Here is an 8,503-nt window from a genome sequence, read left to right on the forward strand (position 1 = left end):
AGAAGGAGTGGTGGCGGCAGCAAGAACTCTACCGACATGGTCAGATGGTGACCTTCATGGTCGGACGGTGACCTTCCTGTCAACCTGAACAGCTACAACACCACGCGCCTCTCCGGTGGCGAGGAGGCACAGCAGCACGTCCTCCTCGGCGGCGGCGTAGCCGGCACCCTCTGCTCTGAGGAGGAGGGCGACATCGTGTCGCTCAAGAACTACATGAAACGGATTGTACTTCAGGAAGATCGGCATCGGCATGCCGCCCCAGAATTTCACCTTCATCTCGGTGCGTCCTCCTCCTCGGTGGTGCCGATGCCTTTTTTGTTTTTAGGATTAAGATGGTTTGGCTGTCTGTGAGACTGTGACACAGGGGATTGACGTTGTTTTTGGTGCTTTGTTGGTGCAGATTGCGTGCTACCTCCACTCACGCTACAAGGCAGGGGCGTCCAGCACCTGCAAGAAGAATGGTTGGCGTCTGGAAACTGCTCTCACCATCATGCTAGTGATTGTGCTTTACAGTAGTTGACATGCTCTATTCCTGTCTGTTTTGCTTGCTGTCAAAGATGGTGTGTATTGTACACACCCCTCTGTGATTTATGCGCTTCACATGCATTCTCCCCATCACCCACAAACCGTAACATGCTAGTTGTATGTGCTACAGCAATTCTTGCACTTGATTTTAAATCGTTCTTCGCTCTGTGTGTGCACGTGTGTTAATGATGGATTGGCTGGTCAGATGATGCTACAACAACATATTCCTGAGATTCTCTTTGAGGAATACAAAATCAAGGTTTTTAAGACTGATGGCCGGCCTGTCTAATGTTTGTTTTCTTCTATACACTTGCTCCTTCCAGTAGGCATTGCAAGTGATGTGTTCAAGTGTAGTCCTCTAGTCACATTTTTTAACCAGTACCATATGATTGTAGCATACTTCTAGTTTTAGTCATTTAGCATCTTAATTTACCTAGAATGATGAAGTAGTTGCACTTGGTAGATGGGCTGAGAAAATGATGATTCATATGATTATTCTGATACATTTGATGTTCAAAATCGAGCTTTTTAACCTGATACTCAGCCCATCACAAATCAGTCATCTGCTACTCTTGCTGTGCTGTAGTTTCCTATGATGATTTGAAAGTAAATAGAGTGTAACTATGTTATCCTGTTTTGGTAAAATAGATACCAACACCTGGGATCGGTTTGAGATGCGGGTACACAAGAGGGCGTTCGACCTTGTCAACCAGAAGGTATCCTGAACATTCTTAGATTGCTTTTGTCGCCAAGGCACACAGATCATCTAGTTAGATAGAATCCGCTATGCTAGGGTGATGAATGAATGAACAAACAATAATAGGAACGTGGGCACCATGTTTTAGAGGGCTTGTGATTTTGTGGTTGCAGCAAGCCCGCCTTGTGGGCCCGACGAGTTATCCTGTGTATTTTATCTTGCTAGACGAGTTATCCAGCAATACTAGTGCACAGTAGAAAATTATCATAGATCCTGGCTGTAACCTGCTTTTGTGATTGTGACTTTGGCCCACATGATTTTGTGGGGATTTGGTACCAGACTAGAGGTAGAGGCTTGACAATTTCTTGTTGTTTCAGTCAAGTGCTTTATAGATAGCTGTCTCATATGCATTTTCCATTCCTAATGGTGCTTTTTAATTTCCTTGCCAGGCCAAATAAAAGATGTTGTTCTCGGTGGAGTTGCACTTGAGGATGAGCACAGAGAGAAATTTAATCAAATCCAAAAGGTAGGTTCTTTGTTCTTATCAGATGTTGGCAGACTCTATTTGTTGTGCATATGCCAAGTGTGTCTACCTGATTGTAAACATAACTGCAATACTGTATATATGTTGACAGTCTGGTAAAAACAAACTTGTTGTGGTTGGGTTTATGGATCTTAAAAAAAATTCATCTATGCTTTCCTTACTCATACAAAACGCCCAGTTGTTGTTCTTGTTAATACAAGTGTGCATACCATCGGCACCTTCACCAAATAGAAAAGGCTCTAGCCACGTATTCCTCTTTATTGAAAACTCATTGTTCTTTTCTAAACTATTGCAAAAATTGAGCAGTGGTACTGATTATATAAATTTTATATTGTCTTGGTAGCTTCACTCGTGTCTGCCATTGATTGGTTTCTGCTTAACCCATGTGTAGAGGGAGTACTAAACAGCAGGATTTCAATCACCTTGTATACACTAGCAGCTTGCTTACACAATTGTCACTTTTGCTTGTGGTAGCCATTATGTGGCTGAATCATGTCCGTGTCTACTAATCATCAGTTAATAGTATTTGGCTTCTTTGTGATGGTCTGGGACTATTTTACGGTGATATGGATATACTTTCTGGTGTAAAGTTACTAATCTGTGGTCTGGTGTCATATTATTGTCTAATATTTTTTGTTTTGACTCTTTTTTTTGGTGCGAGGAAAGCTGTGAGTAGACGTTAACGATGCCTACTTGTTTGGCTGCTACATTGATGCATGCGCCGGTCAAGCAAGCACACATGCATATACGTACATGTTAGGATAGTAGCAGATATTCCCTCTGTCCCTGCCATATTCCTGTGTAAGTGTATTTCTGAGAGATGTGTGATGTAAACCTGGGAGATGTGTTATGTGATGTGATATGATGGATGATTTGAATTCGACATGGAGTTTTCCTGATTTGAATATGAAACAACTTTGTCCAAACATTTCTTTCAGAATCTGAGATCTAATATTGGACAAATAATTGGGCTGGAAAAGGCAACAACCCAACAAGCATTGGACTGTTTAAAAAGCGAAACAAAAAAACATTAGAAAATAAAAAAAGAAATATACTGAAAAAAGGCCGAGGCCCAACCTAACAAAAAGTCCTATGGCCCATGCTGAAATTAATAGAAAAAAAATAAAAGGCTGAATTGTTGGGCTCGGCCCATCTAAAACACCTAATCGGACCGGGCTGAATCTTGTCAGTGACCTTTTGAATTGGTCGTAATTTTGCCACGTCAGATTGCCACGTCGGATGCGACATGGCCTGGGCAGACAGCCAGTGACCAAAACAAAAGGTCATGGGTTCAACGACCTTTTGTTTTGGTCGTAAACGTCTACGACCTCTCACAGAGAAGGTCGTTAATTTTAGTTTACGACTGCCAGCTTTTGACCTTCTGTTTTTGGTCACAAAAAGGTCGCAAATGAAAAACAATGACCTTTCAGTGACCAATAGTCAAGGTCACAAGTTGACATATTTCTTGTAGTGACGGTATTTTTCTTCTTATTTAGCCTGTTTAGTCCATTTATGACATAATTTAGCTTATTTAGTCCACAAATGACATAATAAGATGAAGAAAATCAAGGAAGAGGAAGGAAAGAAGGAATAGAAAGAAAAGAAGAAGAAGAAGAAGAAGAAGAAGAAGAAGAAGAGCTTCTTTTTATTTTCTTCTTCTTCTTCTTTTTCTTATTTTCCTCCTCTTACTTGTTTTTATTTGTAAATGGCATCATAACCTTGCTAACCTCATAAATGTCATATACTTAGCTTGTTGTCCTCTAAAATGACACAATATGCATAGTTAGGTCAAAAATGGCATAATTTGCTACGCTAGCTCAAAAATGGCATTTTTCTTCTTATTTAGCCTATTTAGTCCATTTATGACATAATTTAGCCTATTTAGTCCATAAATGACATAATAAGATGAAGAAAATCAAGGAAGAGGAAGGAACGAAGGAACAGGAAGAAAAGAAGAAGAAGAAGAAGAAGACGTTCTTCTTCTTCTTCTTCTTCTTCTTCTTCTTCTTTTCTTCTTCTTCTTCTTTTCCTCCTCTTACTTTTTTATTCGTAAATGGCATCATAACCTTACCCTCATAAATGTCATATACTTAGCTTGTTGTCCTCTAAAATGACACAATAAGCTTAGTTAGGTCAAAAAGGGCATAATTTGCTACATGAGCTCAAAAATGGCATTTTTCTTCTTATTTAGCCTATTTAGTCCATTTATGACATAATTTTAGCCTATTTAGTCCATAAATGACATAATAAGATGAAGAAAATCAAGGAAGAGGAAGAAAAGAAGGAAGAGGAAGAAAAGAAGAAGAAGAAGAAGAAGAAGTTCTTCTTCTTCTTCTTCTTCTTCTTCTAGTCTTCTTCTTCTTCTTCTAGTCTTCTTCTCCTTCTTCTAGTCTTCTTATCCTTCTTCTAGTCTTCTCCTTCTTCTTCTTCTTCTTCTTCTTCTTCTTCTTCTTCTTCTTCTTCTTCTTCTTCTTCTTCTTCTTGTTTTCTTCCTCTTCTTCTTCTAACTTTCTTGTTTCGCATTTTGCAGATTTAATTCACTATATGGAAACTTGCATGGATGGAGTGCTTGTTTCTCTGTTCTTCTTTTTGTTTTTATCGAAGAATAATGTGGAACTTGTTATATGGATGCATGGAATAATGTGTTGGATGGATATTGTGATAGTAGTGTAAGATGTATGGATGATACTGTGTTTCTTATGTATGTATATTTGTTGTCATGGATGGAGCTATGTGTTTCATAGATCATATGTCTGTTGTGCCTGTGAAATATATATATATATATATATATATATATATATATATATATATATATATGTGTGTGTGTGTGTGTGTGTGTGTGTGTGTGTGTGTGAATTCCAGTGAAATTTAATGGATATAAATGTAAACAGGGGATATATAGCCTCTTTGCCGTCCACTAGTAGAAGGCAAAGAGTACACGTGGAAGCTTCCTGTAGACACTGGGAACACTGGCTGCCTATTTGGTCAGCTATGCCGTCTGCTGGCGGACGACAAAGACCTTTGAATCTTTGCCGTCTGCTGGCGGACGGCATAGCTGGCCACGTGGCTGCTTCCCAGTGCTAGCCTAACTAAGCTCTTTGCCATCCACTGGCGGACGACAAAGACTTTTGAATCTTTGCCATCTGCTGGCGGACGGCAAAGAGCGCCGTTAACGCCCTATCGGCTCTGACGCCACCCCACTGCCGTCCATTGTCTTTGCCATCTACTGGCCTCAGACGGCGGACGACACAATCATTTGCCGTCCGTTTCGTGGAAGCAGACGGCAAAGAAAGCCTTTGCTGGCACCTATTCAGACGGACAGTTTGCCGTCTGCTGGCGGACGACAAAGATGTTTGCCGTCTGGGATCTATGCCTTTGCCGTCTGCCATGGCGGACGGCAAAGAAGCTGTTTATAGTAGTGCTTGTTGAGTTTGGTTCACTTCTATTTTGAGTCATTAAAAATTTCAGAAATTTTTCAGAAGAAGAAAAATGTTTAGGAAAATGTACCAATGTGGTTCCTCAAGGAATCAAGAACCAAGGCTCGCGATATGTGAGCCGGACGATGAACCACCAAGGTAAGCTCAAGTGCGTCCTTGTGAATGGCCGTCGGAAGGATTTATGGTCCAAGCAGGTTTCAAGGATGAATTTGACGCATATGTACGTAATGCTGATCTTGAGGACTTCGTGTCAGATAACTGTCGACAGTACTACTACCTCATTGATTCCTTTGTGAGGAGGTTTAAATTTTCATCCACGTGCAATTCTCACACTATTTTATTTGATCTCTATGATAAATCATATACCATGGACCTTGAAGATTTTAATACTGCTTGTAAAATCCCGCAATGGGGCAATTTTAGTGAACGTCGCAGACCTGAATATAAAGATTTTCTTGCTAGTATCACTGTGGGAGAAACTAGAGAAATCGCACCGTAGGGAGCATTCATTTTCCTTGCATACATTACTTTTCTCTCTTTATAGGTAGGTGCATTAACGGTAAAGATGAGGTTTGTCACATGTACGTTTCAGATCTTAGTGTCCTCAAGAGTGCGGTATTAGGTGATAAACAATATAACTTGGGGGCCATTATTGCACGGAGGTTACACCTTAATGGTAATGGTGGAGATTTGTTTGGTGGAATTTATGCAACTCGTGTAGCTAATTATCTTAGTTTACCCATAAATGGAAATGATATTGAGTTGCAACCTGCGTATCCAGATTATAGAGCTATGGTTCGCCATCAGTTTCTTGAGAGGAACGATCAGTTCCTCCAGTACCGACTAATCTTTGACAGACGGTGTACTGTTCATATTAATCTCGGTGCTCCTACTTTCTTTAACTTTCAGGCAAAAAGGAGATATTTTATAACCAGTGAGGAGGCGAACGAATATGAGAGGAGGATGGAGGTAGCTCGCCTCCAAGTAGCAGCTCTCCAGGCAGTAGCTGCTGCATCACAGTACAACCCTGACTACGACTTTGGATATCCGCCAGCCCAGCCGTGGGCATAGACCAACTTAGGCCAAAAGCCTGAGCTTGGGGGAGTATGTATTTCTCACTGACATTACATTCATGTTCACACACTAATTCTAGTTGTCGGTTTTCATACTTTTTCATTGTACTATCCATGCTAATTTATATTCTTTTCTTGTTTTCTTCTTGTGTGTTTGAAAAATATTAAGAAAAAACAAAAAAAAATAGTTGTAGCCTTCAACTAGTTTACATTCCATGCTTGTAGTAGTGATATTAAAAGAAAACCCAAAAATATTTCCTGTTCTTTTTTTGCTTGTTGGGAGCTTTCCCGTGTAAATAGTTTTGTTTCTTTTCTTTTTCTTTGGGGGTCGAGACGAGAAGACCATGATGAAAATGTTGAGTGGCTCTCATATGCATTATTGTTGGTCTAACCAAGAGTCCATATTAACTTGTGTTCTCCTTTATATTAAATGTTTGCAGATTCCAGCTTAGTCGAATGCATGTGCACTATTATTATTATCCACACTATTCGGTCGTGCGAGTAAAAGGCAATAATGACGATATATGATGAAAATATTGAGATGAGAAAAGCTGGTATGAACTCGACCTATCTTGTTTTTGTAAATATGATTAGCTCATCGTTCCTGATTCAGCCTATTATGGATGAAACATGTTTGTAATGACAATTAGAGATTATAGTTGCTCATGCCATGCTTAATTAGCTAGGAGTTTATAATGGTTTACCTTGCGTGCTAGCATGCTATTAAAATGGTTGTGATGTGGTATGATAGGGTGGTATCCTCCTTTGAATGATTCGAGTGGCTTGACTTCGCACATGTTCACGCATGTAGTTGACACAAAATCAGCATAACCTCCACGATATCTATTTATATTAAAAAGTACTTGACGAGATCACAAAAATAAAGATAATTAGCTTAAAAATCTCACAATAATTATAAACATCCGACCTTTAATTTATTAGATTAAATAACCACAACCAGTAGATTAGAGTTGATGGAAATTACCCACCTATGCCATGGACAAACTTTCCATGGGCCTTTTCTATTGATTAGTTCCCTGTAACTTATTCTGCCCTAAAAAAAGGTTTCCCATCCTCATGTCGGCGCCGCCTCTCCTTCCTACAGGCTGCACCACCATGGGATCATCTCAGAGCTAGCTGGGTAACCCTTACTTGAAGCCACCGCCAGCATATAGGTAATGTCCGTCTGGGTTTCATGATTTATTAAAGAGTCGCGCTAACTGCCACACGTGTGGCAGGAAGGGAGACGCACCACACGTCTTTAATGTAAGCAGATTGCCACGTCATCGCATGCATTCATGCACGAATCTTTTTGGATTTTCAGTTTTTAAAATGTTTTATCTCTTAAACGAAAAATCCGATTGAAAATCCATTTTCACCATTAAATCCCTCGCGATGAGATCTTCGAAACTAGATCCCATGTTGATATGTTTTGATGAAATTTTTTTTGGATTAAAAGTTGCCATGTCTATTGCATATGAATTGCCATGATGTTTACACTGAAGTTGCCATGATATGTTTCAGCTATTTTCTTCTACATTTAAAAGTAAATTTTGACATTTATAAAATGGGGAATTAAGAAACTAGACTTGCCATGAACCATAAACTAAAATTGCCATGATACATGCACGTAAAATTGCCATGGTTCATACAAAAAATAATTTTCATGGTCAAAGTACTGGAGTTGCCATCATCAAAATACTAAAATTGCCATGATCTACAAACTAAAATTGCCACATGGCAACTTTAGTTTAAGCCCTATGACAACTGCAGTGTAAACATCATGGTAACTTCTGGCAAAAAAATAATAATTCGTCGAAACATATCAACATGGGGTCTAGTTTTGAAGATCTCGTCGAGACGGATTTAATGGTGAAAACGGATTTTTAGTTCGCTTTTTTATTTAGGAGATACAACATTTTTAAGCCGAAAACCAAAAAAAAATTCTGCTGATGTCATCTATTCATACGTGGCAAAATGAGTGGTGGTGGAGGCGTGTGGGCGATGTGCAAACGCCTATACGTGTGGGTGTTAACATTTCCGTTATTAAATCAAATCAACTCTCCCCGTGTGCAATTTGTGCGATTAATTTGCGTTTCCGGCCGGCCGCAGGTTTATTAGCTAGCGAGGCTACCTTTACTTGCTGTGTATATGAGTGTATTGCTAATTTTCTATTGATCTAGCTAGCTTTGTGTATGCGGGCATCTTGCCAATTGATTGGAACCGA

At 39.6% G+C, this 8,503-nt stretch overlaps 1 non-coding gene and 1 pseudogene across 1 annotated transcript; both read left to right on the forward strand.

The window, feature by feature from the left end:
* The first annotated feature begins 724 nt into the window (after positions 1-724).
* LOC119342332 lies at positions 725-804 on the forward strand (annotated as a pseudogene).
* Positions 805-995: 191 nt separating this feature from the next.
* LOC119342333 lies at positions 996-1,068 on the forward strand. The gene has a single exon (XR_005165536.1). It is a non-coding gene; the product is annotated as a small nucleolar RNA SNORD36 (small nucleolar RNA).
* The last annotated feature ends 7,435 nt before the right edge of the window (positions 1,069-8,503 follow it).

This window comes from Triticum dicoccoides, chromosome 7B, assembly GCF_002162155.2.
Source record: "Triticum dicoccoides isolate Atlit2015 ecotype Zavitan chromosome 7B, WEW_v2.0, whole genome shotgun sequence".
Classification (NCBI taxonomy): domain Eukaryota; kingdom Viridiplantae; phylum Streptophyta; class Magnoliopsida; order Poales; family Poaceae; genus Triticum; species Triticum dicoccoides.